The 24,894-nt window shown below is 49.7% G+C and overlaps 1 protein-coding gene and 3 pseudogenes across 1 annotated transcript in view; all 4 read right to left on the bottom strand.

Annotated features, from left to right (window-relative positions):
* The window catches only part of LOC119976643 (zinc finger protein 721-like), a 999,221-nt gene that overhangs the window by 81,896 nt on the left and 892,431 nt on the right, over positions 1-24,894 (bottom strand). The window lies entirely within an intron of this gene.
* LOC119976866 lies at positions 4,456-4,606 on the bottom strand (annotated as a pseudogene).
* On the bottom strand, positions 12,272-12,422 carry LOC119976858 (annotated as a pseudogene).
* On the bottom strand, positions 23,658-23,808 carry LOC119976860 (annotated as a pseudogene).

The following is a 24,894-nucleotide window of genomic DNA, read 5'->3' as shown; positions in this document are numbered from 1 at the left end:
GGGGGCCCATGATTGGGTCGCGGGGTCTGCGGGGAACGAGTTAAGGCTGCGGAAGGAGACCTCCATTGTGGTTGCAGCTTCCACAGTCATTCCTATGTCCTGGGCCCCCTTTTCCAGCAGTCGTAGGCGCACATAGTTAGACCTGAGGCCCGCTACAAAAACATTGCAAACAGCAAGTTCTCTATGTTCAGCCGCGGTAACCACTTGATAATGACAGTCATTGGACAAATTATTGAGTTCCCTTAGAAACTGGCGAGTGATTCTGTAGACCGCTGGCGGCGAGTCGTGAACACATGGCATGCGTAAACTTCGTTAATGGGTCTTACATATATCTTATCGAGTACTGCTAGCGCTGCAGTATATGAACCGGCCGAGTTTAGTTGCGTCGAGATTCTGTGGCTCACCCTCGCGTGCAGTAGACTTAACTTCTGTTCCTTGGTTGTTTTGCTGTGCTTGCTTCCGCCAGGTAGGCCTTGAAGCACCGCAGCCATTGGGAGAAGATTTATTTAGCCTCTGCATCCTGCGGGTCGAGTTCCAGGTGTCCAGGCTTGAGTGCTGATTCCATTATCGACCTTGACTGTTCTTAAGTCGATTAAATTGATGGAACCATCAATTCACCAGACACGTGTTTCCGATATGAATATAGGCTTTAATCGACTTACTACAGAGCCAGCCTGTTACCCGTTGATGAACTCTCAGTGAACTGCAGGCTGACTCTGGACAAGGGTATTTATACAGCAGCATGAGGGGGAGGAGTCATGGGCAGAGCCAAGGGTGGAGCCCTGTACAAGCTCCTGAGCATTCCCAGAGCTACTCCCCTAGTGGTCCAATCACGCTACTGCGCTTACAAAGACAGTGTGAATTATCATGTTACATTCACCACAACAGGTACATCCCCTGATGGTTTCGTCACTCTCTGTCAAGAGGATGGTGGGTGTTGGGAGCTGATCCAAACAGACCAGCAATGAAAACACTAAATACTGTGTGGAGCCGAGTTGTTGGATCTCAGCCGGAGCATTGTTCCGGATGGAACACTCTGTAATGGGCTTCAGTACCCAATATTACAGATGGGAATTCACAGTTGCTGCTCCCAATCACTGCGACCTGCTGCAGAGTGTAGACTGTAGACTGTGTGTAAGGACAGGATGAGGAGTTCCTTCAGTCCCTTTACCCCCACCCTTACTGTCCAGTCTCCCGGGTGAAGAATGGGGAATTGGGAGCGATACTGGAGGTGTCTGTGGATCCTTCCCCAGACAGGAGTCAACTTTTCATTCCATGACAGGAGGGAAATGAGAGTAAAATGGTTTCAAACTGGTTTATGTCAATGGATCAACACTACACCTTTCAGTAATGTGGGTGTCAGAAGGTGGATTCAGTAGATGTGACAATGGGTGCATTGATTCATTGTCAGGAACTGGAGGTCAGTCTCTGACTCAGTTGGGAGTTGAGTGAACAGATTGTGAGTTGATGTCCCACTGCAGTAAATACAGCCCAACACTGCGGGAGTGCTGCACTGTTGAGGGTTGATGTCCCACTGTAGTACATACAGTCCAGCACTGCGGGAGTGCTGCACTGTTGTGGGTGTCATGCTTTGGATGAAGGGTTAAACTGAGACCATTTTGACCTATTCCTCGGACAGGGATTATCTGGGATATTATGTGAAGAGCTGGAAGTTCTGCCAGAAACACTCCCTTCTGTCAAATCTCATTGACTGTTAGTGGATGTTTACTGTGAGCTAATGAGCTCAGTTGGCTGAACAGCTGGTTTCTGAAGCACAGTGAGGGAAACAGTGCAGTTTAATTCCCATACAGGCTGAGATTATTCATGAAGACCCGCCTTCTCAACCTTGATCCTTGCATGAGGTGTGGTGATCCTCAGGTTAAATCACCACCAGTCAGCTCTCCCCCTCAAAGGGGAAAGCAGCCTGTGGTCATCTGGGACTATGGCGATTTTACTTACTGATTGTATTGTAAGAGTGTGGTACATAAAGGGTGAACATAAGACTTGAGTACAGTATCGCTCACACGGTGATGTAAGAGATCACATGACCCTCGCAGTCAGTGTAGTGTCAGACTGAGCCGTGTGCGGAAGCAAGCATGGAGACAATTCGTAGCCTCGACCATTTTCTGTATTTTTGTACAAAATTCTTTTAATGAGTAAGGGCTTACAGTTAACCTATTTAGGACTATGGCGACTTAATTAAGACCTACTAAACTGTTACTAATCCTCTACAATATTTCCAATTGTTCCCAGATCTGCTCCAGCCCTCAGTTCTCTCCTTTGGTAAGAGTTAAGGTTGATGTTTGGTTCAGAGTCAGACACAGTAACAGTGACAGAATCAGCTTCATGTTTCCTCATTCTTCTCTCCTCCTCAGTGTATAAATATCTCACTCACTTCATTCTTCATTCTAAATTTCAGTGACGAGGCAACATGTGGGGAATTCAAACACATTTGTGGAGAATGTTTTTCAAAAGAAAACCTGAAGATCCTCTTTGCAGCAATTATATGAACATGCGATGTTGTGTGATTATATGAAAGATTGCCAGCGAGAATTGCCAACATCCCGAGCTCTCCGCGGTCTCACTGAATTAAAGTTTTGTTCCTCGGAACTGCCTCTGTTTGATCGCTTCATTCCCCTAACCCCTGACCCTGTATTACTGCTGTCTGAATAATGGGCTGTAATCAGAAATAAAACTTACTGCATTGATCACGGCTTCATATCCCTGTCAATTCCTCTTTAGGATTAGAGTGTCAGGGTGCCTGGGGTGGAATGACGCTGGGAAAAGATGTAGGAATTTGAGGAAATTGAATTTCCCAGGGAGGTCAGTGCTGGGAAACACTGAAAGTTCATAATAACCCATTGAGAAATGGTCTAAAATAAGACAGGAGTCCCACAGTTTCAACACTCTGATCATTCACAATTCAAAATATCTCACAAATCCGGTGGTGTGTACAAGGAGCTGAGGGTCTGGAAGTGGTTGAAAATTACGAAAAATTGATTCATGAGCTGGGGAGTTGGTTCATGGGTTGAGGGTGGGGATCAGGGGGTGAGGGTGGGGAAAGGAGAAGTGAATGCTTGTCTCAAATCTGACCTTCTGGAACAAAATTGCTTCCATTTCAAGTTTCTGATTAAAATCCAACCAGGACCTCACCATGAAGCAGTGTCGCTTGGACAAGTATTAAACTTACTGGGAAAAGAGAGACAATAAATTATCTCAGTCTCCAGGTCTCTGTTTCTTCGAGTTGATTATCCCTCTGTTTCTTCACTGTCTGCTGCATTAAACCTGTCTCTCACTCCCTCTCTCTGTGTTTCGCTCTGTCTCAATCTCAATCTCAATTTCTCTCTGTCTCTATCTCTCACTCTCTGGTTCTGTTCCTTCGTGACTTATTCTCTCAATTTCAATAACTTTACTATTCGCTCTCTCCCTCACTCCATTTATCACTTTTTTTATTTCTATCTATATTTTCTCTCCTTCCACTTCTCTCCACTTGGTTGCACTATTTGCTTCAAGGACACTCACTCTCACCTCAACTCTGGCATTCAGCTGTTTTGTCCATGTTTGAACCAAGGTTGTAATAAGGTCAGGAGCTGACTCACCCTGCCACAACCCAAACTGATGGACCGAATTCACAAGCACCGTGCAGTCTGGGAGGACCACCCGCCATTATTCCCCATTAACAAATTAGAAAGTGGCCATTGGCGCTCAGAGCCTAACATAGTCTCAGAAACAACTGTCTGCTGCAATGGAAGATCATTTTTCTGGGTGAATGAGTTAAAAAAAACTGTCAAAGTGTCTTTTCCTCAAACCTGTTTCTCTATCTTGTGATTATTAGTTATGCAACGCCACCCTCTGCTGACGGAGGGCGCTACTACACAAGCAAATAGGAAATCATCAGGGATTCAACAAGAATGAGGGCAGCATCAATAAGAAGAATCTTTTCTTGTCACAAGTATGAAGTTACTGTGAAAAACCCCTAGTCGCCACATTCTGGTGCCTGTTCGGGGAGGCCGGTCCGGGAATTGATCCCGCGCTGCTGGCCTTGTTCTGCATTACAAACCAGCTCTCTAGCCCACTGCGCTAAACTGGCCCATATGATAAATAGCCAGGGGAAAAATACCCACTCCGTTTTAAAATTCATAATGTCGCCCTGTTCAGGATCTGCTGCCACTGTAACAGGTCTATTTTTTCCCAAGTATTGCAGAACTTGTTTGAATGTTCCTCCAGAGAATAGGCTCCAGAGATACAGAGCCTTCCGCTCTTATTTGCTGTTTCTCTCTCCACCCAGATATTGCCACACCTGTGAATTTTTGCAACATTTTCTGCTTTAATGTTTGGTCGCTTTCCCTGCAGTGGACCAGATGTGAAGATTAGTAAAGGGGTGGTGGAAAGTTCTTCCATAAGTGCTCAGTGCCTCTGGAGAAAAGGTACTGTGCAACAAAAAGCGAAACCTAAGGGTGATCACGAATTTAGTTCTCCACTACCACAAATTCTGCATTCGAGTATCCAGCATTTGACGACATCACAGGTATCAGCACACCCAGAGTGCAATCCTCTTAGGAGATCAACCTGTCTGATCACTGCCTTTCCCCTACAAAATAAGTATGTTAAATAATGCTCGCACATTGTCACCCCACATCAAGCACCAGCTCTCACACTCACACAAACACAATTTTCAGTCATAATGTCACCCTGTTCAGATTTGTTGTCATTGGGACAGCTCAATTGTTCCCAACAATTGCAGTTATATCTTGGACTGTTCCTCTCAAGAAAAGTCTGCATTTATATTGAGTTTACCCTCTTCTTTGCATGTTATTCTTAAAAGGACTTGAACCACCCCCTCCCAACCCCCCCCCCCCCCCCCCCCCCCCCCCCCCTGCAAACTGACACCCCCCCCCCCCCCCCCCCCCCTCACCAGGAAAGCTGCCTGCAATACACATATTATCCATCTGGTGTCGTTGCTGCCTCACCTCAGGCTGACTCCTCACTATTCGCAAAGGAGCAGAATAATCTGTTTTTACATTTGTGTTTAACATAGATACAGAACAGTTAATACAGTAACCGTGCTTGAAATAAATAAACTAAAGAGGAAATGCTGGAAAATCTCAGCAGGTCTGCCAGTATCTGTAGGGAGAGAAAAGAGATGACATTTTACGTCCAGATGACCCTTTGTCAAAGCTAAAAGACAGAGAAAGTGGGAAATATTAATACTGTGGGGTGAGAGAATGAAAGATGATGCATAGCCACAGAAACCAAGGGAACAGTGTGCTAATAGCCACAGAAACCAAGGGGCAAGAGTGCTAATGGAAGTTCCCAGAGAGAACAAAACATGTGAAAGGCCAAACAGCAGAGATACTAACATCAGAGGGTAAACTGTAACAAATGCAGATGTGGGGGAAGGGGGAAGCAAAGGGGAGAAGAGGTAAGGAAAGGGGGATAATATAGAGGGGGTAAATATACATAAAGAAAGACAAGAGAGAAAGAAATGCTAAAAGACAGTTAAAATGAAATGGGATGAAAACAAAGGGGTCGAGCTGGGGTAGAGCTAATCATCTGAAGTTGTTGAATTCAATGTTGAGACCGGAAGGCTGCAGCGTGCCTAATCGGAAAATGAGATGTTTTTCTTCCAGTTTGCATTGAGCTTCACTGGAACATTGCAGTAGGCCAAGGACATTCATGTGGGCATGGGAGCAGGGTCTTGTGTTAAAATGGCAAGCAACGGGAAGGTCAGGGACCTGAATGCGCACAGACAGAAGGTGCTCAGCAAAGCGATCACCCAGTCCGCGTTTGGTCTCTCTTAAATGAATGTGATTAATATTTAAGTTCAAATAATGTCGAGAATTTATTGGTTTTTGGAACTCACTTCCTGCAAAGATTGTGGACAGAGTACTTGAATATTTTTAAGGCAAAGGTGGATGGATCCTTGGTCAGCAAGGGGCTGGTAGGTAATCAGGGAGTACGTGGAATGCAGATTTGAGGTCACTATCAGATCAGCCATGATCTTATTAAATGGCGGAGAAGTCTCAAAGGGCCAAATGACCCAGTCCTGCTCCTTGTTTATATGTTTGTACGGTTTGGTTGGAGAAAATGGCGGTGTTCTCCTTGTATCAAAGAGGATTGATGGGAAATCTGATAGACGTGTACAAGGTTATGACAGGCTGAGATAAGATAGACAAATAAAGTTAATCCCATTAACTGGAACGCTGGGCATAGACACTCTGCTGGGCCCATTCCAAGTGTACAGCCAACCAGCAGTGTAGGTCGTGCTTGGTTGGATGTTACAATCATGGAAATGAAGAGGGAGCAGAAATGGAAAGATCTTTATTCAATGAAGTCAGCAAAAAGCAGACACGCCCTGGGTGGTGTGTGATTATAAAAGCAGCAAACACCCCGAGATTAGAGATGGAATATTTCTACACGAGCCTTCTGAACCTGACTTGGAGAAACTCGGCCGAAGATGATGAAAGGGCTGCTCTTTGTGCTGGTTATTCTGGTGCTGACTCAGCCCAATCCAACCGGAGCAAAGCCGGATGGTAGCTCAGATCGTACAGGTCTGTAAATATCTCTGATCTCTCACCAAAAAAATTGCTTACAGAGTTTAATTGTTAAACAATTTTATTATTTTAATGTCATGGATTGATTTGTCAAGTGATGGTGATCATCAGATGAGAAGAAAGATTGGAGAATTTAAAAAGAACCAGTTCCACAGGTAATGGAATCATCAATTCACCAGACACGTGTTTCCGAAATGAATATAGGCTTTAATCGACTTACTACAGAGCCAGCCTGTTACCCGTTAATGAACTCTCAGTGAACTGCAGGCTGACTCTTGACAAGGGTATTTATACAGCAGCACTAGGGGGAGGAGTCATGGGCGGAGCCAAGGGTGGAGCCCTGTACAAGCTCCTGAGCATGCCCAGAGCTACTCGCCCTAGTGGTCAGATAACACTACTGCACTTACAAAGACATAGTGTGAATTATCATGTTACATTCACCACATTCACCCCCTGCAAAAAAATCAAGTCCGGTGGGGGTGGTGGCCTACAACGTCAGTCTGTCCGATGGTCGAATTGTCTGCTGTGATCTGCGGAGCACCGGGGTTGCAGCCTCTTGCGGTGGCTGGATGGGTGTTGTGTGCTGGGGTATGATGGCGGACTCCAGGGAGGGTTGTATCCCAGCTTCATACTCTCCTGGTTTGACTGGGGGCGCTGGGGGCTGGCCGGTGCGGGTGCGCGGAACTGGTGGAGCGAGCTCGTGGGCTCGGGAGCGCGAGGGGCGGCAGCATGGGGTGTAGGGTGAGAGGTCCTTCTGTGGGGGTAGAGGGGGCGCTGGATCTGGCAGGTGCCAGATCCCGGAGGGATACCGTGTCCTGACGGCCATCAGGGAACTCGACAAATGCGTACTGGGGGTTGGAGTGGAGCAGGCGCTCCTTTTCAACAAGGGGGTCGGTTTTGTGTTCTCTGACGTGTTTTCTCAGAAGTACGGGGCCCGGTGTCCTCAGCCATGCCGGAAGTGAGACCCCCGTGGTAGTGCCCCTAGAAAAAATGAAGAGCCTCTTGGGTGGGGTCTGATTGGTCGCTGTGCACAAAAGGGACCTAATAGCATGACGCGCGTCTGGGAGGACTGCCTGTCACTGGGAGACTTGGAGCTTTCTAGACCGGAGGGTCAGTAGGACGGTCTTCCAGACTGCCGCGTTCTCACTCTCCACCTGCCCGTTCTCCCTGGGGTTTTAGCTGGTAGTCCTGCTCGAAGCAATGCCCTTGTCGAGCAGGTACTGACGCAGCTCGTCGCTCATGAAGGATGAACCCCGGTCGCTGTGTATGTAGCTGGGGAAACCAAACAGGGTGAAGATGCTATGCAGGGCCCTAATGATTGTGGTCATGGCGGGGCACGGGATAGCGAATGGGAAACGGGAGAACTCTTCTCCTACGTTTAAAAAGTAAACGTTCTTGCTAGTTGAGGGGAGTGGCCCTTTGAAATCAATCACGAGGTGTTCAAAGGGCCTAGAAGCCTTGACCAGGTGGGCCCTGTCTGGTCTACAGAAGTGTGGTTTGCACTCCGCACAGATCAGGCAGTCCCTGGTGACCGCTTTTACCTCCTCGTTGGAGAAAGGCAGGTTTCGGGCCCTGATGTAGTGGGCGAGCCGGGTGACCCCCGGGTAGCAGAGGTCATTGTGGATGACTTTCAATCGGTCAATCTGCGCGCTGGCGCATGTCCCGCGGGGTAGGGCATCCAGAGGCTCGTTGAGCTTCCCGGGTCGATACTTAATGTCGTAATTGTAGGTGGAGAGTTCAATCCTACATCTCAGAATTTTGTCGTTTTTAATTTTGCCCCTTTGCGAGTTGTCGAACATGAAGGCAACCGATCTTTAGTCGGTGATGAGGGTGAACCTCCTACCTGCGAGGTAGTGCCTCCAGTAACGGATAGCCTCCACAATGGCTTGTGCTTCTTTCTCGACTGAGGAGTGTCGGAGTTCTGAAGCGGAGAGGGTACGGGAGAAAAATGGGACTGGTCTCCCTGCCTGATTTAAAGTGACTGCAAGAGCTACCTCTGAGGCGTCGCTCTCTACCTGAAATGGGGTGGATTCATTCACCGCTCCCATGACCGCTTTGGCGATGTCCTCCTTGATGCCGTCGAAGGCCTGGCGTGCCTCAGCTGACAGGGGAAATCGTGTGGTCCTAAAGAGTGGGCGGGCTTTGTCCGCGTATTGAGGGACCCACTGGACGTAGTAGGAAAAGAAACCCAAGCACCGTTTGAGGGCCTTGGGACAATGAGGGAGAGGGAGTTCTAAGAGGGGGCACATACGGTCCGGGTCTGGGCCCAGGATTCCGTTTTCCACGGCATAGCCGAGGATGGCTAGTCTGGTTGTGCGTAAAACGCATTTCTCCTTGTTATACGTGAGATTCAGTTTCTGTGCCGTCTGGAGAAAACGATGGAAGTTGGCGTCGTGGTCCTGCTGGTCATAGCCGCAGATGGTGACATTGCAGAAACGTGGCCCGCAGCCCGTACTGGTCCACCATTCGGTCCATTGCTCGTTGGAACACGGAGACCCCATTAGCGACACCGAAAGGGACCCGGAGGAAATGGAAGAGGCGGCCATCGGCCTCGAATGCCGTGTAGTGGCGGTCCCCCGGGCGGATTGGGAGCTGGTGGTATGCAGACTTCAGATCCACCGTGGAAAAGGGCGATCTGGTTTACCATGTCTGCAATCCTGGGGAGGGGATACGCGTCGAGGAGCGTAAATCTAATTATGGTCTGACTATAGTCGACAACCATGCGGAATTTTTCCCCAGTCTTAACGACCACCACCTGAGCTCTCCAGGGACTATTGCTGGCTTCTATAACCCCCTCACTGAGTAGCCTTCAGACCTCTGCTCTGATAAATACCCTATCCTGCAGGCTATACCGCCTGCTACGAGTGGCTACGGGTTTACAGTCCTTTGTGAGATTGGCGAAGAGAGGGGGGGGGGGAATTCGCAGTGTAGCGAGGCTGCAGATAGTGAGTGGGGGCAGGGGCCCGCCGAAGCTGAGGGTGAGGCGCTTGAGGTTACATGGAAAGTCTAGGCCGAATAAGAGTGGCGCGCAGAGTTCGGGCAAAACGTAGAGTTTGAATTTTGAGTAGCTAGTGCCTCGGATTGTGAGTGTCGCGGCGGTGCGTCCCTGGATCTGGACCGAATGGGAGCCTGAAGCGAGCAAGATAGTTTGCTGCACAGGGAAAACGGGGAGCGAACAGCGTCTTACCAGGTCTGGATGTATGAAGCTCTCAGTGCTCCCGGAGTCGAAGAGGCATGGCGTTTTGTAACCGTTGATATGGACCTCTGCCATCGAATTTCGCAGATGCTTCGGGCGTGATTGGTCCAGGGTGACTGCGCTGAGTTGCGGATAGTCGGCGGCCTGATCAGCTGTGCTGGAGTGGCCCCGTGATGACTGTGGAAGCCGTGATGAGTTCATAGTGGTATTCTTCCGATGAGTTGTCCGAGCGCAGAGATGCAGGTCGGGCCCGTGGATCGCACGTGGCGGGCGGCGAGGAAGATAGCGTCCAAGATGGCGGCCTCCATGAGCCGCACTAGGCCGGCCGCGAGGTGGCGGTTTGCCAAGATGGCGGCCCCCATGGATCGCACGTGGCTGGAGGGGGCGGAGTCGGGGCATAGGCTGCAGTGTTTCGGGCCCTGCGGGCCTGTGGGTGAGGGGAGCGATTACTTTGCGTCGCTGGGGAGTTGGAAGCTGGGGCCCTTTTAGCGAGGCACACTCTTGCGTAATGGCCTTTCCGCCCGCAGCTGCTGCAGGTCGCGTTGCGGGCCGGGTAGTGCTGCCGCGGGTGCTGGTACTGGCCGCAGAAATGGCAGGCTGGAGCAGCATAGTGGCTGGCTGGGGCAGCATAGTGGCTGGCTGGAGCAGCATAGTGGCTGGCTGGGGCAGCATGGTGGCTGGGTGGCCGCGTAGCACAGGCCTGGGGGAGTCGCTGGTCGGGGCCCATGATTGGGTTGCGGGGTCCGCGGGGAACGGGTTAAGGCTGCGGAAGGAGACCTCCATCGTGGTAGCAGCTTCCACAGTCATTTCTATGTCCTGGGCCCCCTTTTCCAGCAGTCGTAGGGGCACATAGTTAGACCTGAGGCCCGGTACAAAAACATCGCGTACAGCAAGTTCTCTGTGTTCAGCCGCGGTAACCGCTTGATAATTACAGTCATTTGACAAATTATTGAGTTCCCTTAGAAATTTGGCGAGTGATTCTGTAGACCGCTGGCGGCGAGTCGTGAACACATAGCGTGCGTAAACTTTGTTAATGGGTCTTACATATATCTTATCGAGTACTGCTAGCGCTGCAGTATATGAACCGGCCGAGTTTAGTTGCGTAGAGATTCTGTGGCTCACCTTCGCGTGCAGTAGACTTAACTTCTGTTCCTTGGTCGTTTTGCTGTGCTTGCTTCCGCCAGGTAGGCCTAGAAGCACCTCAGCCAGTGGGAGAAGATTTATTTAGCCTCTGCATCCTGCGGGTCGAGTTCCAGGCATCCAGGCTTGAGGGCTGATTCCATGATCGACCTTGACTGTTCTTAAGTCGATTAAATTGATGGAACCATCAATTCACCAGACACGTGTTTCCGATATGAATATAGGCTTTAATCGACTTACTACAGAGCCAGCCTGTTACCCGTTGATGAACTCTCAGTGAACTGCAGGCTGACTCTGGACAAGTGTATTTATACAGCAGCATGGGGGGGAGGAGTCATGGGCAGAGCCAAGGGTGGAGCCCTGTACAAGCTCCTAAGCATTCCCAGAGCTACTCCCCCTAGTGGTCCAATCACGCTACTGCGCTTACAAAGACAGTGTGAATTATCATGTTACATTCACCACAACAGGTACATCCCCTGATGGTTTCGTCACTCTCTGTCAAGAGGATGATGGGTGTTGGGAGCTGATCCAAACAGACCAGCAATGAAAACACTAAATACTGTGTGGAGCCGAGTTGTCGGATCTCAGCCGGAGCATTGTTCTGGATGGAACACTCTGTAATTGGCTTCAGTACCCAATATTACAGATGGGAATTCGCAGTTGCTGCTCCCAATCACTGCGACCTGCTGCAGAGTGTAGACTGTAGACTGTGTGTAAGGACGGGATGAGGAGTTCCTTCAGTCCCTTTACCCCCACCCTTACTGTCCAGTCTCCCGGGTGAAGAATGGGGAATTGGGAGCGATACTGGAGGTGTCTGTGGATCCTTCCCCAGTTAGGAGTCAACTTTTCATTCCATGACAGGAGGGAAATGAGAGTAAAATGGTTTCAAACTGGTTTATGTCAATGGATCAACACTACACCTTTCAGTAATGTGGGTGTCAGAAGGTGGATTCAGTAGATGTGACAATGGGTGCATTGATTCATTGTCAGTAACTGGAGGTCAGTCTCTGACTCAGTTGGGAGTTGAGTGAACAGATTGTGAGTTGATGTCCCACAGCAGTACATAGAACCCAGCACTGCGGGAGTGCTGCACTGTTGTGGGTTGATCAATTCTTTCCCAAGTATTGCAGAACTTGTTTGAATGTTCCTCCAGAGAATAGGCTCCAGAGATACAGAGCCTTCCGCTCTTATTTGCTGTTTCTCTCTCCACCCAGATATTGCCATACCTGTGAATTTTTGCAACATTTTCTGCTTTAATGTTTGGTCGCTTTCCCTGCAGTGGACCAGATGTGAAGATTAGTAAACGGGTGGTGGAAAGTTCTTCCATAAGTGCTCAGTGCCTCTGGAGAAAAGGTACTGTGCAACAAAAAGCGAAACCTAAGGGAGATCACGAATTTAGTTCTCCACTACCACAAATTCTGCATTCGAGTATCCAGCATTTGACGACATCACAGGTATCAGCACACCCAGAGTGCAATCCTCTTAGGAGATCAACCTGTCTGATCACTGCCTTTCCCCTACAAAATAAGTATGTTAAATAATGCTCGCACATTGTCACCCCACATCAAGCACCAGCTCTCACACTCACACAAACACAATTTTCAGTCATAATGTCACCCTGTTCAGATTTGTTGTCATTGGGACAGCTCAATTGTTCCCAACAATTGCAGTTATATCTTGGACTGTTCCTCTCAAGAAAAGTCTGCATTTATATTGAGTTTACCCTCTTCTTTGCATGTTATTCTTAAAAGGACATGAACCCCCCTCTCCCAACCCCACCGTGCACAGTGACACCCCTCCCCTCCCCCCCCCCCCCCCACCCCTCACCAGGAAAGCTGCCTGCAATACATATACTATCCATCTGGTGTCGTTGCTGCCTCACCTCAGGCTGACTCCTCACTATTCGCAAAGGAGCAGAAAAATCTGTTTTTACATTTGTGTTTAACATAGATACAGAACAGTTAATACAGTAACCATGCTTGAAATAAATAAACCAAAGAGGAAATGCTGGAAAATCTCAGCAGGTCTGCCAGTATCTGTAGGGAGAGAAAAGAGATAACATTTTACGTCCAGGTGACCCTTTGTCAAAGCCAGAAGACAGAGAAAGTGGGAAATATTAATACTGTGGGGTGAGAGAATGAAAGATGACTCATAGCCACAGAAACCAAGGGAACAGTGTGCTAATAGCCACAGAAACCAAGGGGCAAGAGTGCTAATGGAAGTTCCCAGAGAGAACAAAAGATGTGAAAGGCCAAACAGCAGAGATACTAACATCAGAGGGTAAACTGTAACAAATGCAGATGTGGGGGAAGGGGGAAGCAAAGGGGAGAGGTAAGGAAAGGGGGATAAGATAGGGGGGTAAATATACATAAAGAAAGACAAGAAAGAAAGAAATGCTAAAAGACAGTTAAAATGAAATGGGATGAAAACAAAGGGGTCGAGCTGGGGTAGAGCTAATCAGCTGAAGTTGTTGAATTCAATGTTGAGACCGGAAGGCTGCAGCGTGCCTAATCGGAAAATGAGATGTTTTTCTTCCAGTTTGCATTGAGCTTCACTGGAACATTGTAGCAGGCCAAGGACATTCATGTGGGCATGGGAGCCGGGTCTTGTGTTAAAATGGCAAGCAACGGGAAGGTCAGGGACCTGAATGCGCACAGACAGAAGGTGCTCAGCAAAGCGATCACCCAGTCTGCGTTTGGTCTCTCTTAAATGAATGTGATTAATATTTAAGTTCAAATAATGTCGAGAATTTATTGGTTTTTGGAACTCACTTCCTGCAAAGATTGTGGACAGAGTGCTTGAATATTTTTAAGGCAAAGGTGGATGGATCCTTGGTCAGCAAGGGGCTGGTAGGTAATCGGGGAGTACGTGGAATGCAGATTTGAGGTCACTATCAGATCAGCCATGATCTTATTAAATGGCGGAGAAGTCTCAAAGGGCCAAATGACCCAGTCTTGCTCCTTGTTTGTACGTTTGTAAGGTTTGGTTGGAGAAAATGGCGGTGCTCTCCTTGTATCAAAGAGGATTGATGGGAAATCTGATAGACGTGTACAAGGTTATGACAGGCTGAGATAAGATAGACAAATAAAGTTAATCCCATTAACTGGAACGCTGGGCACAGACACTCTGCTGGGCCCATTCCAAGTGTACAGCCAACCAGCAGTGTAGGTCGTGCTTGGTTGGATGTTACAATCATGGGAATGAAGAGGGAGCAGAAATGGAAAGACCTTTATTCAATGAAGTTAGCAGAAAGCAGACACGCCCTGGGTGGTGTGTGATTATATAAGCAGCAAACACCCCGAGATTAGAGATGGAATATTTCTACACGAGCCTTCTGAACCTGACTTGGAGAAACTCCGCCGAAGATGATGAAAGGGCTGCTCTTTGTGCTGGTTATTCTGGTGCTGACTCAGCCCAATCCAACCAGAGCAAAGCCGGATGGTAGCTCAGATCGTACAGGTCTGTAAATATCTCTGATCTCTCACCAAAAACATTGCTTACATAGTTTAATTGTTAAACAATTTTATTATTTTAATGTCATGGATTGATTTGTCAAGTGATGGTGATCATCAGATGAGAAGAAAGATTGGAGAATTTAAAAAGAACCAGTTCCACAGGTGATGGAATCATCAATTCACCAGACACGTGTTTCCGATATGAATATAGGCTTTAATCGACTTACTACAGAGCCAGCCTGTTACCCGTTAATGAACTCTCAGTGAACTGCAGGCTGACTCTGGACAAGGGTGTTTATACAGCAGCACTAGGGGGAGGAGTCATGGGCGGAGCCAAGGGTGGAGCCCTGTACAAGCTCCTGAGCATGCCCAGAGCTACTCGCCCTAGTGGTCAGATAACACTACTGCACTTACAAAGACATAGTGTGAATTATCATGTTACATTCACCACATTCACCCCCTGCAAAAAAATCAAGTCCGGTGGGGGTGGTGGCCTACAACGTCAGTCTGTCCGATGGTCGAATTGTCTGCTGTGATCTGCGGAGCACCGGGGTTGCAGCCTCTTGCGGTGGCTGGATGGGTGTTGTGTGCTGGGGTATGATGGCGGACTCCAGGGAGGGTTGTATCCCAGCTTCATACTCTCCTGGTTCGACTGGGGACTGAGGGCGCTGGGGGCTGGCCGGCGCGGGGGCGTGGAACTGGTGGAGCGAGCTCGTGGGCTCGGGAGCGCGAGGGGCGGCAGCATGGGGTGTAGGGTGAGAGGTCCTTCTGTGGGGGTAGAGGGGGCGCTGGATCCGGCAGGTGCCAGATCCCGGAGGGATACCGTGTCCTGACGGCCATCAGGGAACTCGACAAATGTGTACTGGGGGTTGGAGTGAGCAGGCGCTCCTTTTCAACAAGGGGGTCGGTTTTGTGTTCTCTGACGTGTTTTCTCAGAAGTACGGGGCCCGGTGTCCTCAGCCATGCCGGAAGTGAGACCCCCGTGGTAGTGCCCCTAGAAAAAATGAAGAGCCTCTCGGGAGGGGTCTGATTGGTCGCTGTGCACAAAAGGGACCTAATAGCATGACGCGCGTCTGGGAGGACTGCCTGTCACTGGGAGACTTGGAGCTTTCTAGACCGGAGGGTCAGTAGGACGGTCTTCCAGACTGCCGCGTTCTCACTCTCCACCTGCCCGTTCCCCCTGGGGTTTTAGCTGGTAGTCCTGCTCGAAGCAATGCCCTTGTCGAGCAGGTACTGACGCAGCTCGTCGCTCATGAAGGATGAACCCCGGTCGCTGTGTATGTAGCTGGGGAAACCAAACAGGGTGAAGATGCTATGCAGGGCCCTAATGATTGTGGTCATGTCGGGGCACGGGATAGCGAATGGGAAACGGGAGAACTCTTCTACTACGTTTAAAAAGTAAACGTTCTTGCTAGTTGAGGGGAGTGGCCCTTTGAAATCAATCACGAGGTGTTCAAAGGGCCTAGAAGCCTTGACCAGGTGGGCCCTGTCTGGTCTACAGAAGTGTGGTTTGCACTCCGCACAGATCAGGCAGTCCCTGGTGACCGCTTTTACCTCCTCGTTGGAGAAAGGCAGGTTTCGGGCCCTGATGTAGTGGGCGAGCCGGGTGACCCCCGGGTAGCAGAGGTCATTGTGGATGACTTTCAATCGGTCAATCTGCGCGCTGGCGCATGTCCCGCGGGGTAGGGCATCCAGAGGCTCGTTGAGCTTCCCGGGTCGATACTTAATGTCGTAATTGTAGGTGGAGAGTTCAATCCTACATCTCAGAATTTTGTCGTTTTTAATTTTGCCCCTTTGCGAGTTGTCGAACATGAAGGCAACCGATCTTTGGTCGGTGATGAGGGTGAACCTCCTACCTGCGAGGTAGTGCCTCCAGTAACGGATAGCCTCCACAATGGCTTGTGCTTCTTTCTCGACTGAGGAGTGTCGGAGTTCTGAAGCGGAGAGGGTACGGGAGAAAAATGGGACTGGTCTCCCTGCCTGATTTAAAGTGACTGCAAGAGCTACTTCTGAGGCGTCGCACTCTACCTGAAATGGGGTGGATTCATCCACCGCCCGCATGACCGCTTTGCCGATGTCCTCCTTGATGCCGTCGAAGACCTGGCGTGCCTCAGCTGACAGGGGAAATCGTGTGGTCCTAAAGAGTGGGCGGGCTTTGTCCGCATATTGAGGGACCCACTGGACGTAGTAGGAAAAGAAACCCAAGCACCGTTTGAGGGCCTTGGGACAATGAGGGGGAGGGAGTTCTAAGAGGGGGCACATACGGTCCGGGTCTGGGCCCAGGATTCCGTTTTCCACGGCATAGCCGAGGATGGCTAGTCTGGTTGTGCGGAAAACGCATTTCTCCTTGTTATACGTGAGATTCAGTTTCTGTGCCGTCTGGAGAAAACGATGGAAGTTGGCGTCGTGGTCCTGCTGGTCATAGCCGCAGATGGTGACATTGCAGAAACGTGGCCCGCAGCCCGTACTGGTCCACCATTCGGTCCATTGCTCGTTGGAACACGGAGACCCCATTAGCGACACCGAAAGGGACCCGGAGGAAATGGAAGAGGCGGCCATCGGCCTCGAATGCCGTGTAGTGGCGGTCCTCCGGGCGGATTGGGAGCTGGTGGTATGCAGACTTCAGATCCACCGTGGAAAAGAGCCGGTACTGGGCGATCTGGTTTACCATGTCTGCAATCCTGGGGAGGGGATACGCGTCGAGGAGCGTAAATCTATTTATGGTCTGACTATAGTCGACAACCATACGGAATTTTTCCCCAGTCTTAACGACCACCACCTGAGCTCTCCAGGGACTATTGCTGGCTTCTATAACCCCCTCACTGAGAAGCCTTCGGACCTCTGCTCTGATAAATACCCTATCCTGCAGGCTATACCGCCTGCTACGAGTGGCTACGGGTTTACAGTCCTTTGTGAGATTGGCGAAGAGAGGAGAGGGGGGGGGATTCGCAGCGTAGTGAGGCTGCAGATAGTGAGTGGGGGCAGGGGCCCGCCGAAGCTGAGGGTGAGGCTCTTGAGGTTACATGGAAAGTCTAGGCCGAATAAGAGTGGCGCGCAGAGTTCGGGCAAAACGTAGAGTTTGAATTTTGAGTAGCTAGTGCCTCGGATTGTGAGTGTCGCGGCGGTGCGTCCCTGGATCTGGACCGAATGGGAGCCTGAAGCGAGCAAGATAGTTTGCTGCACAGGGAAAACGGGGAGCGAACAGCGTCTTACCAGGTCTGGATGTATGAAGCTCTCAGTGCTCCTGGAGTCGAAGAGGCATGGCGTTTTGTAACCGTTGATATGGACCTCTGCCATCGAATTTCGCAGATGCTTCGGGCGTGATTGGTCCAGGGTGACTGCGCTGAGTTGCGGATAGTCGGCGGCCTGATCAGCTGTGCTGGAGTGGCCCCGTGATGACTGTGGAAGCCGTGATGAGTTCATAGTGGTATTCTTCCGATGAGTTGTCCGAGCGCAGAGATGCAGGTCGGGCCCGTGGATCGCACGTGGCGGGCGGCGAGGAAGATAGCGTCCAAGATGGCGGCCTCCATGAGCCGCACGTGGCCGGCCGCGAGGTGGCGGTTTGCCAAGATGGCGGCCCCCATGGATCGCACGTGGCTGGAGGGGGCGGAGTCGGGGCATAGGCTGCAGTGTTTCGGGCCCTGCGCGGCCTGTGGGTGAGGGGAGCGATTACTTTGCGTCGCTGGGGAGTTGGAAGCTGGGGCCCTTTTAGCGAGGCACACTCTTGTGTAATGGCCTTTCCGCCCGCAGCTGCTGCAGGTCGCGTTGCGGGCCGGGTAGTGCTGCCGCGGGTGCTGGTACTGGCCGCAGAAATGGCAGGCTGGAGCAGCATAGTGGCTGGCTGGGGCAGCATAGTGGCTGGCTGGAGCAGCATGGTGGCTGGCTGGGGCAGCATAGTGGCTGGCTGGGGCAGCATGGTGGCTGGCTGGGGCAGCATAGTGGCAGGCTGGGGCAGCATGGTGGCTGGCTGGAGCAGCATAGTGGCAGGCTGGAGCAGCATAGTGGCTGGCTGGGGCAGCATGGTGGCTGGCTGGAGCAGCATAGTGGCTGGCTGGGGCAGCATCGTGGCTGGCTGGAGCAGCATAGTGGCTGGCTGGGGCAGCATGGTGGCTGGGTGGCCGCGTAGCACAGGCCTGGGGGAGTCGCTGGTCGGGGCCCATGATTGGGTTGCGGGGTCCGCGGGGAACGGGTTAAGGCTGCGGAAGGAGACCTCCATCGTGGTAGCAGCTTCCACAGTCGTTTCTATGTCCTGGGCCCCCTTTTCCAGCAGTCGTAGGCGCACATAGTTAGACCTGAGGCCCGGTACAAAAACATCGCGTACAGCAAGTTCTCTGTGTTCAGCCGCGGTAACCGCTTGATAATTACAGTCATTTGACAAATTATTGAGTTCCCTTAGAAATTTGGCGAGTGATTCTGTAGACCGCTGGCGGCGAGTCGTGAACACATGGCATGCGTAAACTTTGTTAATGGGTCTTACATATATCTTATCGAGTACTGCTAGCGCTGCAGTATATGAACCGGCCGAGTTTAGTTGCGTAGAGATTCTGTGGCTCACCTTCGCGTGCAGTAGACTTAACTTCTGTTCCTTGGTCGTTTTGCTGTGCTTGCTTCCGCCAGGTAGGCCTTGAAGCACCTCAGCCAGTGGGAGAAGATTTATTTAGCCTCTGCATCCTGCGGGTCGAGTTCCAGGCATCCAGGCTTGAGGGCTGATTCCATGATCGACCTTAACTGTTCTTAAGTCGATTAAATTGATGGAACCATCAATTCACCAGACACGTGTTTCCGATATGAATATAGGCTTTAATCGACTTACTACAGAGCCAGCCTGTTACCCGTTGATGAACTCTCAGTGAACTGCAGGCTGACTCTGGACAAGAGTATTTATACAGCAGCATGGGGGGGAGGAGTCATGGGCAGAGCCAAGGGTGGAGCCCTGTACAAGCTCCTAAGCATTCCCAGAGCTACTCCCCCTAGTGGTCCAATCACGCTACTGCGCTTACAAAGACAGTGTGAATTATCATGTTACATTCACCACAACAGGTACATCCCCTGATGGTTTCGTCACTCTCTGTCAAGAGGATGATGGGTGTTGGGAGCTGATCCAAACAGACCAGCAATGAAAACACTAAATACTGTGTGGAGCCAAGTTGTTGGATCTCAGCCGGAGCATTGTTCTGGATGGAACACTCTGTAATTGGCTTCAGTACCCAATATTACAGATGGGAATTCGCAGTTGCTGCTCCCAATCACTGCGACCTGCTGCAGAGTGTAGACTGTAGACTGTGTGTAAGGACGGGATGAGGAGTTCCTTCAGTCCCTTTACCCCCACCCTTACTGTCCAGTCTCCCGGGTGAAGAATGGGGAATTGGGAGCGATACTGGAGGTGTCTGTGGATCCTTCCCCAGTTAGGAGTCAACTTTTCATTCCATGACAGGAGGGAAATGAGAGTAAAATGGTTTCAAACTGGTTTATGTCAATGGATCAACACTACACCTTTCAGTAATGTGGGTGTCAGAAGGTGGATTCAGTAGATGTGACAATGGGTGCATTGATTCATTGTCAGTAACTGGAGGTCAGTCTCTGTCTCAGTTGGGAGTTGAGTGAACAGATTGAGGGTTGATGTCCCACTGCAGTACATACAGCCCAACACTGCGGGAGTGCTGCACTGTTGTGGGTTGATGTTCCACTGCAGTACATAGAACCCAGCACTGCGGGAGTGCAGCACTGTTGAGGGTTGATGTCCCACTGCAGTACATACAGTCCAGGACTGCGGGAGTGCTGCACTGTTGTGGGTGTCATGCTTTGGATGAAGTGTTAAACTGAGACCATTTTGACCTGTTCCTCGGACAGGGAATATCTGGGATATTATGTGAAGAGCTGGAAGTTCTGCCAGAAACACTCCCTTCTGTCAAATCTCATTGACTGTTAGTGGGTGTTTACTGTGAGCTAATCAGCTCAGTTGGCTGGACAGCTGGTTTCTGAAGCACAGTGAGGGAAACAGTGCAGTTTAATTCCCATACAGGCTGAGATTATTCATGAAGACCCGCCTTCTCAACCTTGATCCTTGCATGAGGTGTGGTGATCCTCAGGTTAAATCACCACCAGTCAGCTCTCCCCCTCAAAGGGGAAAGCAGCCTGTGGTCATCTGGGACTATGGCGATTTTACTTACTGATTGTATTGTAAGAGTGTGGTACATAAAGGGTGAACATAAGACTTGAGTACAGTATCGCTCACACGGTGATGTAAGACATCACATGACCCTCGCAGTCAGTGTAGTGTCAGACTGAGCCGTGTGCGGAAGCAAGCATGGAGACAATTCGTAGCCTCGACCATTTTCTGTATTTTTGTACAAAATTCTTTTAATGAGTAAGGACTTACAGTTAACCTATTTAGGACTATGGCGACTTAATTAAGACCTACTAAACTGTTACTAATCCTCTACAATATTTCCAATTGTTCCCAGATCTGCTCCAGCCCTCAGTTCTCTCCTTTGGTAAGAGTTAAGGTTGATGTTTGGTTCAGAGTCAGACACAGTAACAGTGACAGAATCAGCTTCATGTTTCCTCATTCTTCTCTCCTCCTCAGTGTATAAATATCTCACTCACTTCATTCTTCATTCTAAATTTCAGTGAGGGAGGCAACATGTGGGAACTTCAAACACATTTGTGGAGAATGTTTTTCAAAAAAAAAAACCTGAAGATCCTCTTTGCAGCAATTATATGAACATGCGATGTTGTGTGATTATATGAAAGATTGCCAGCGAGGATTGCCAACATCCCGAGCTCACCATGGTCTCACTGAATTAAAGTTTTGTTCCTCGGAACTGCCTCTGTTTGATCGCTTCATTCCCCTAACCCCTGACCCTGTATTACTGCTGTCTGAATAATGGGCTGTAATCAGAAATAAAACTTACTGCATTGATCACGGCTTCATATCCCTGTCAATTCCTCTTTAGGATTAGAGTGTCAGGGTGCCTGGGGTGGAATGACGCTGGGAAAAGATGTAGGAATTTGAGGAACTTGAATTTCCCAGGGAGGTCAGTGCTGGGAAACACTGAAAGTTCATAATAACCCATTGAGAAATGGTCTAAAATAAGACAGGAGTCCCACAGTTTCAACACTCTGATCATTCACAATTCAAAATATCTCACAAATCCGGTGGTGTGTACAAGGGGCTGAGGGTCTGGAAGTGGTTGAAAATTACGAAAAATTGATTCATGAGCTGGGGAGTTGGTTCATGGGGTGAGGGTGGGGATCAGGGGGTGAAGGTGGGGAAAGGGGAAGTGAATGCTTGTCTCAAATCTGACCTTCTGGAACAAAATTGCTTCCATTTCAAGTTTCTGATTAAAATCCAACCAGGACCTCACCATGAAGCAGTGTCACTTGGACAAGTATTAAACTTACTGGGAAAAGAGAGACAATAAATTATCTCAGTCTCCAGGTCTCTGTTTCTTTGAGTTGATTATCCCTCTATTTCTTCACTGTCTGCTGCATTAAACCTGTCTCTCATTCCCTCTCTCTGTGTTTCGCTCTGTCTCAATCTCAATCTCAATTTCTCTCTGTCTCTATCTCTCACTCTCTGGTTCTGTTCCTTCGTGACTTATTCTCTCAATTTCAATAACTTTACTATTCGCTCTCTCCCTCACTCCATTTATCACTTTTTTTATTTCTATCTATATTTTCTCTCCTTCCACTTCTCTCCACTTGGTTGCACTATTTGCTTCAAGGACACTCACTCTCACCTCAACTCTGGCATTCAGCTGTTTTGTCCATGTTTGAACCAAGGTTGTAATAAGGTCAGGAGCTGACTCACCCTGCCACAACCCAAACTGATGGACCGAATTCACAAGCGCCGTGCAGTCTGGGAGGACCACCCGCCATTATTCCCCATTAACAAATTAGAAAGTGGCCATTGGCACTCAGAGCCTAACACAGTCTCAGAAACAAATGTCTGCTGCAATGGAAGATCATTTTTCTGGGTGAATGAGTTAAAAAAACTGTCAAAGTGTCTTTTCCTCAAACCTGTTTCTCTATCTTGTGATTATTAGTTATGCAACGCCACCCTCTGCTGACGGAGGGCGCTACTACACAAGCAAATAGGAAATCATCAGGGATTCAACAAGAGTGAGGGCAGCATCAATAATAAGAATCTTTTATTGTCACAAGTATGAAGTTACTGTGTAAAACCCCTAGTCGCCACATTCTGGCGCCTGTTCGGGGAGGCCGGTCCGGGAATTGAACCCGCGCTGCTGGCCTTGTTCTGCATTACAAACCAGCTGTCTAGCCCACTGCGCTAAACCGGCCCATATGATAAATAGCCAGGGGAAAAATACCCACTCCGTTTTAAAATTCATAATGTCGCCCTGTTCAGGATCTGCTGCCACTGTAACAGGTCAATTCTTTCCCAAGTATTGCAGAACTTGTTTGAATGTTCCTCCAGAGAATAGGCTCCAGAGATACAGAGCCTTCCGCTCTTATTTGCTGTTTCTCTCTCCACCCAGATATTGCCACACCTGTGAATTTTTGCAACATTTTCTACTTTAATGTTTGGTCGCTTTCCCTGCAGTGAACCAGATGTGAAGATTAGTAAAGGGGTGGTGGAAAATGTGGGCGCGATTCTCCGCAAATGCGGAGAGTCGTGAAGGCTGCCATGAAACTGGCCGTGTTTCACGGCAGCCTCCGCGCCCCCTCCCGGGACCCGATTCTGCTCCCCGGTCGGGGCTAGCAGCGGGACCCCGTGAACCTCGGCATCGCAGGCTTAGCGAACTTCACTAAGCCCGCGCGCCAAGGTTAACGGCGGCTGACGCAAACGATGACGTCAGCCGCGCATGCGCGGATGACGTCATCACGCATATGCATGAAACCCGCGCATGCGCGGGCCGTTATGCCCCTCAGCCACCCCACGGACTGATCCAGCGGGGCGGCGGAGGAACAAAGAGTGTGCGGGGTTCGGACCCGCTGCCGTGGTGTGGCCGTGCCAATCGGTGGCATGGTTCTCCAGAACGGCACTTTGCGGCCATTTTCACAAACTGTGAGAGCAGGTGTGTTGGAGTTCGTGAAAACGGCCGTAAAGGCCTGGGAAATCGGCCCATCGGCTAGGGGAGAATTGCTGCTCGCCGTAAAAAACAGCGAGCAGCGATTTGTGTCGTGGGGCGGGCATGGGGAGAATAGCGGGTGGTCGGGAAAAATGTCGGGAAGGCCCTCCCGCTATTATCCGACCCGTCGTGGGGGGCGGAGAATCGCGCCCAGTTCTTCCATAAATGCTCAGTGCCTCTGGAGAAAAGGTACTGTAGAACAAAAAGCGAAACCTAAGGGAGATCACGAATTTAGTTCTCCACTACCACAAATTCTGCATTCGAGTATCCAGCATTTGACGACATCACAGGTATCAGCACACCCAGAGTGCAATCCTCTTAGGAGATCAACCTGTCTGATCACTGGCTTTCCCCTACAAAATAAGTATGTTAAATAATGCTCGCACATTGTCACCCCACATCAAGCACCAGCTCTCACACTCACACAAACACAATTTTCAGTCATAATGTCACCCTGTTCAGATTTGTTGTCATTGGGACAGCTCAATTGTTCCCAACAATTGCAGTTATATCTTGGACTGTTCCTCTCAAGAAAAGTCTGCATTTATATTGAGTTTACCCTCTTCTTTGCGTGTTATTCTTAAAAGGACATGAACCCCCCCCTCCCCCCCCCCCCCCCCCCCCCGTGCACACTGCCCCCCCCCCCCCCCACCTCCCCTCCCCACCCCCCACCAGGAAAGCTGCCTACAATACAGATATTGTCCATCTGGTGTCGTTGCTGCCTCACCTCAGGCTGACTCCTCACTATTCGCAAAGGAGCAGAAAAATCTTTTTTTACATTTGTGTTTAATATAGATACAGAACAGTTAATACAGTAACCGTGCTTGAAATAAATAAACCAAAGAGGAAATGCTGGAAAATCTCAGCAGGTCTGCCAGTATCTGTAGGGAGAGAAAAGAGATAACATTTTACGTCCAGGTGACCCTTTGTCAAAGCTAAAAGACAGAGAAAGTGGGAAATATTAATACTGTGGGGTGAGATAATGAAAGATGAGTCATAGCCACAGAAACCAAGGGAACAGTGTGCTAATAGCCACAGAAACCAAGGGGCAAGAGTGCTAATGGAAGTTCCCAGAGAGAACAAAAGATGTGAAAGGCCAAACAGCAGAGATACTAACATCAGAAGGTAAACTGTGACAAATGCAGATGTGGGGGAAGGGGGAAGCAAAGGGGAGAAAAGGTTAGGAAAGGGGGATAAGATAGGGGGGGGGGGTAAATATACATAAAGAAAGGCAAGAAAGAAAGAAATGATAAAAGACAGTTAAAATGAATTGGGATGAAAACAAAGGGGTCGAGCTGGGGTGTGCTTCTCATCTGAAGTTGTTGAATTCAACGTTGAGACCGGACGGCTGTAGCGTGCCTAATCGGAAGAGGAGATGTTGCTCCTCCAGTTTGCATTGAGCTTCACTGGAACATAGAGGAGACCACATTGGGTGCGCACACACCCTGTATGGA

The sequence above is a fragment of the Scyliorhinus canicula genome, chromosome 13, assembly GCF_902713615.1.
Source record: "Scyliorhinus canicula chromosome 13, sScyCan1.1, whole genome shotgun sequence".
NCBI classification, from domain to species: domain Eukaryota; kingdom Metazoa; phylum Chordata; class Chondrichthyes; order Carcharhiniformes; family Scyliorhinidae; genus Scyliorhinus; species Scyliorhinus canicula.
This window is presented reverse-complemented; position numbering and strand designations above follow the sequence as displayed.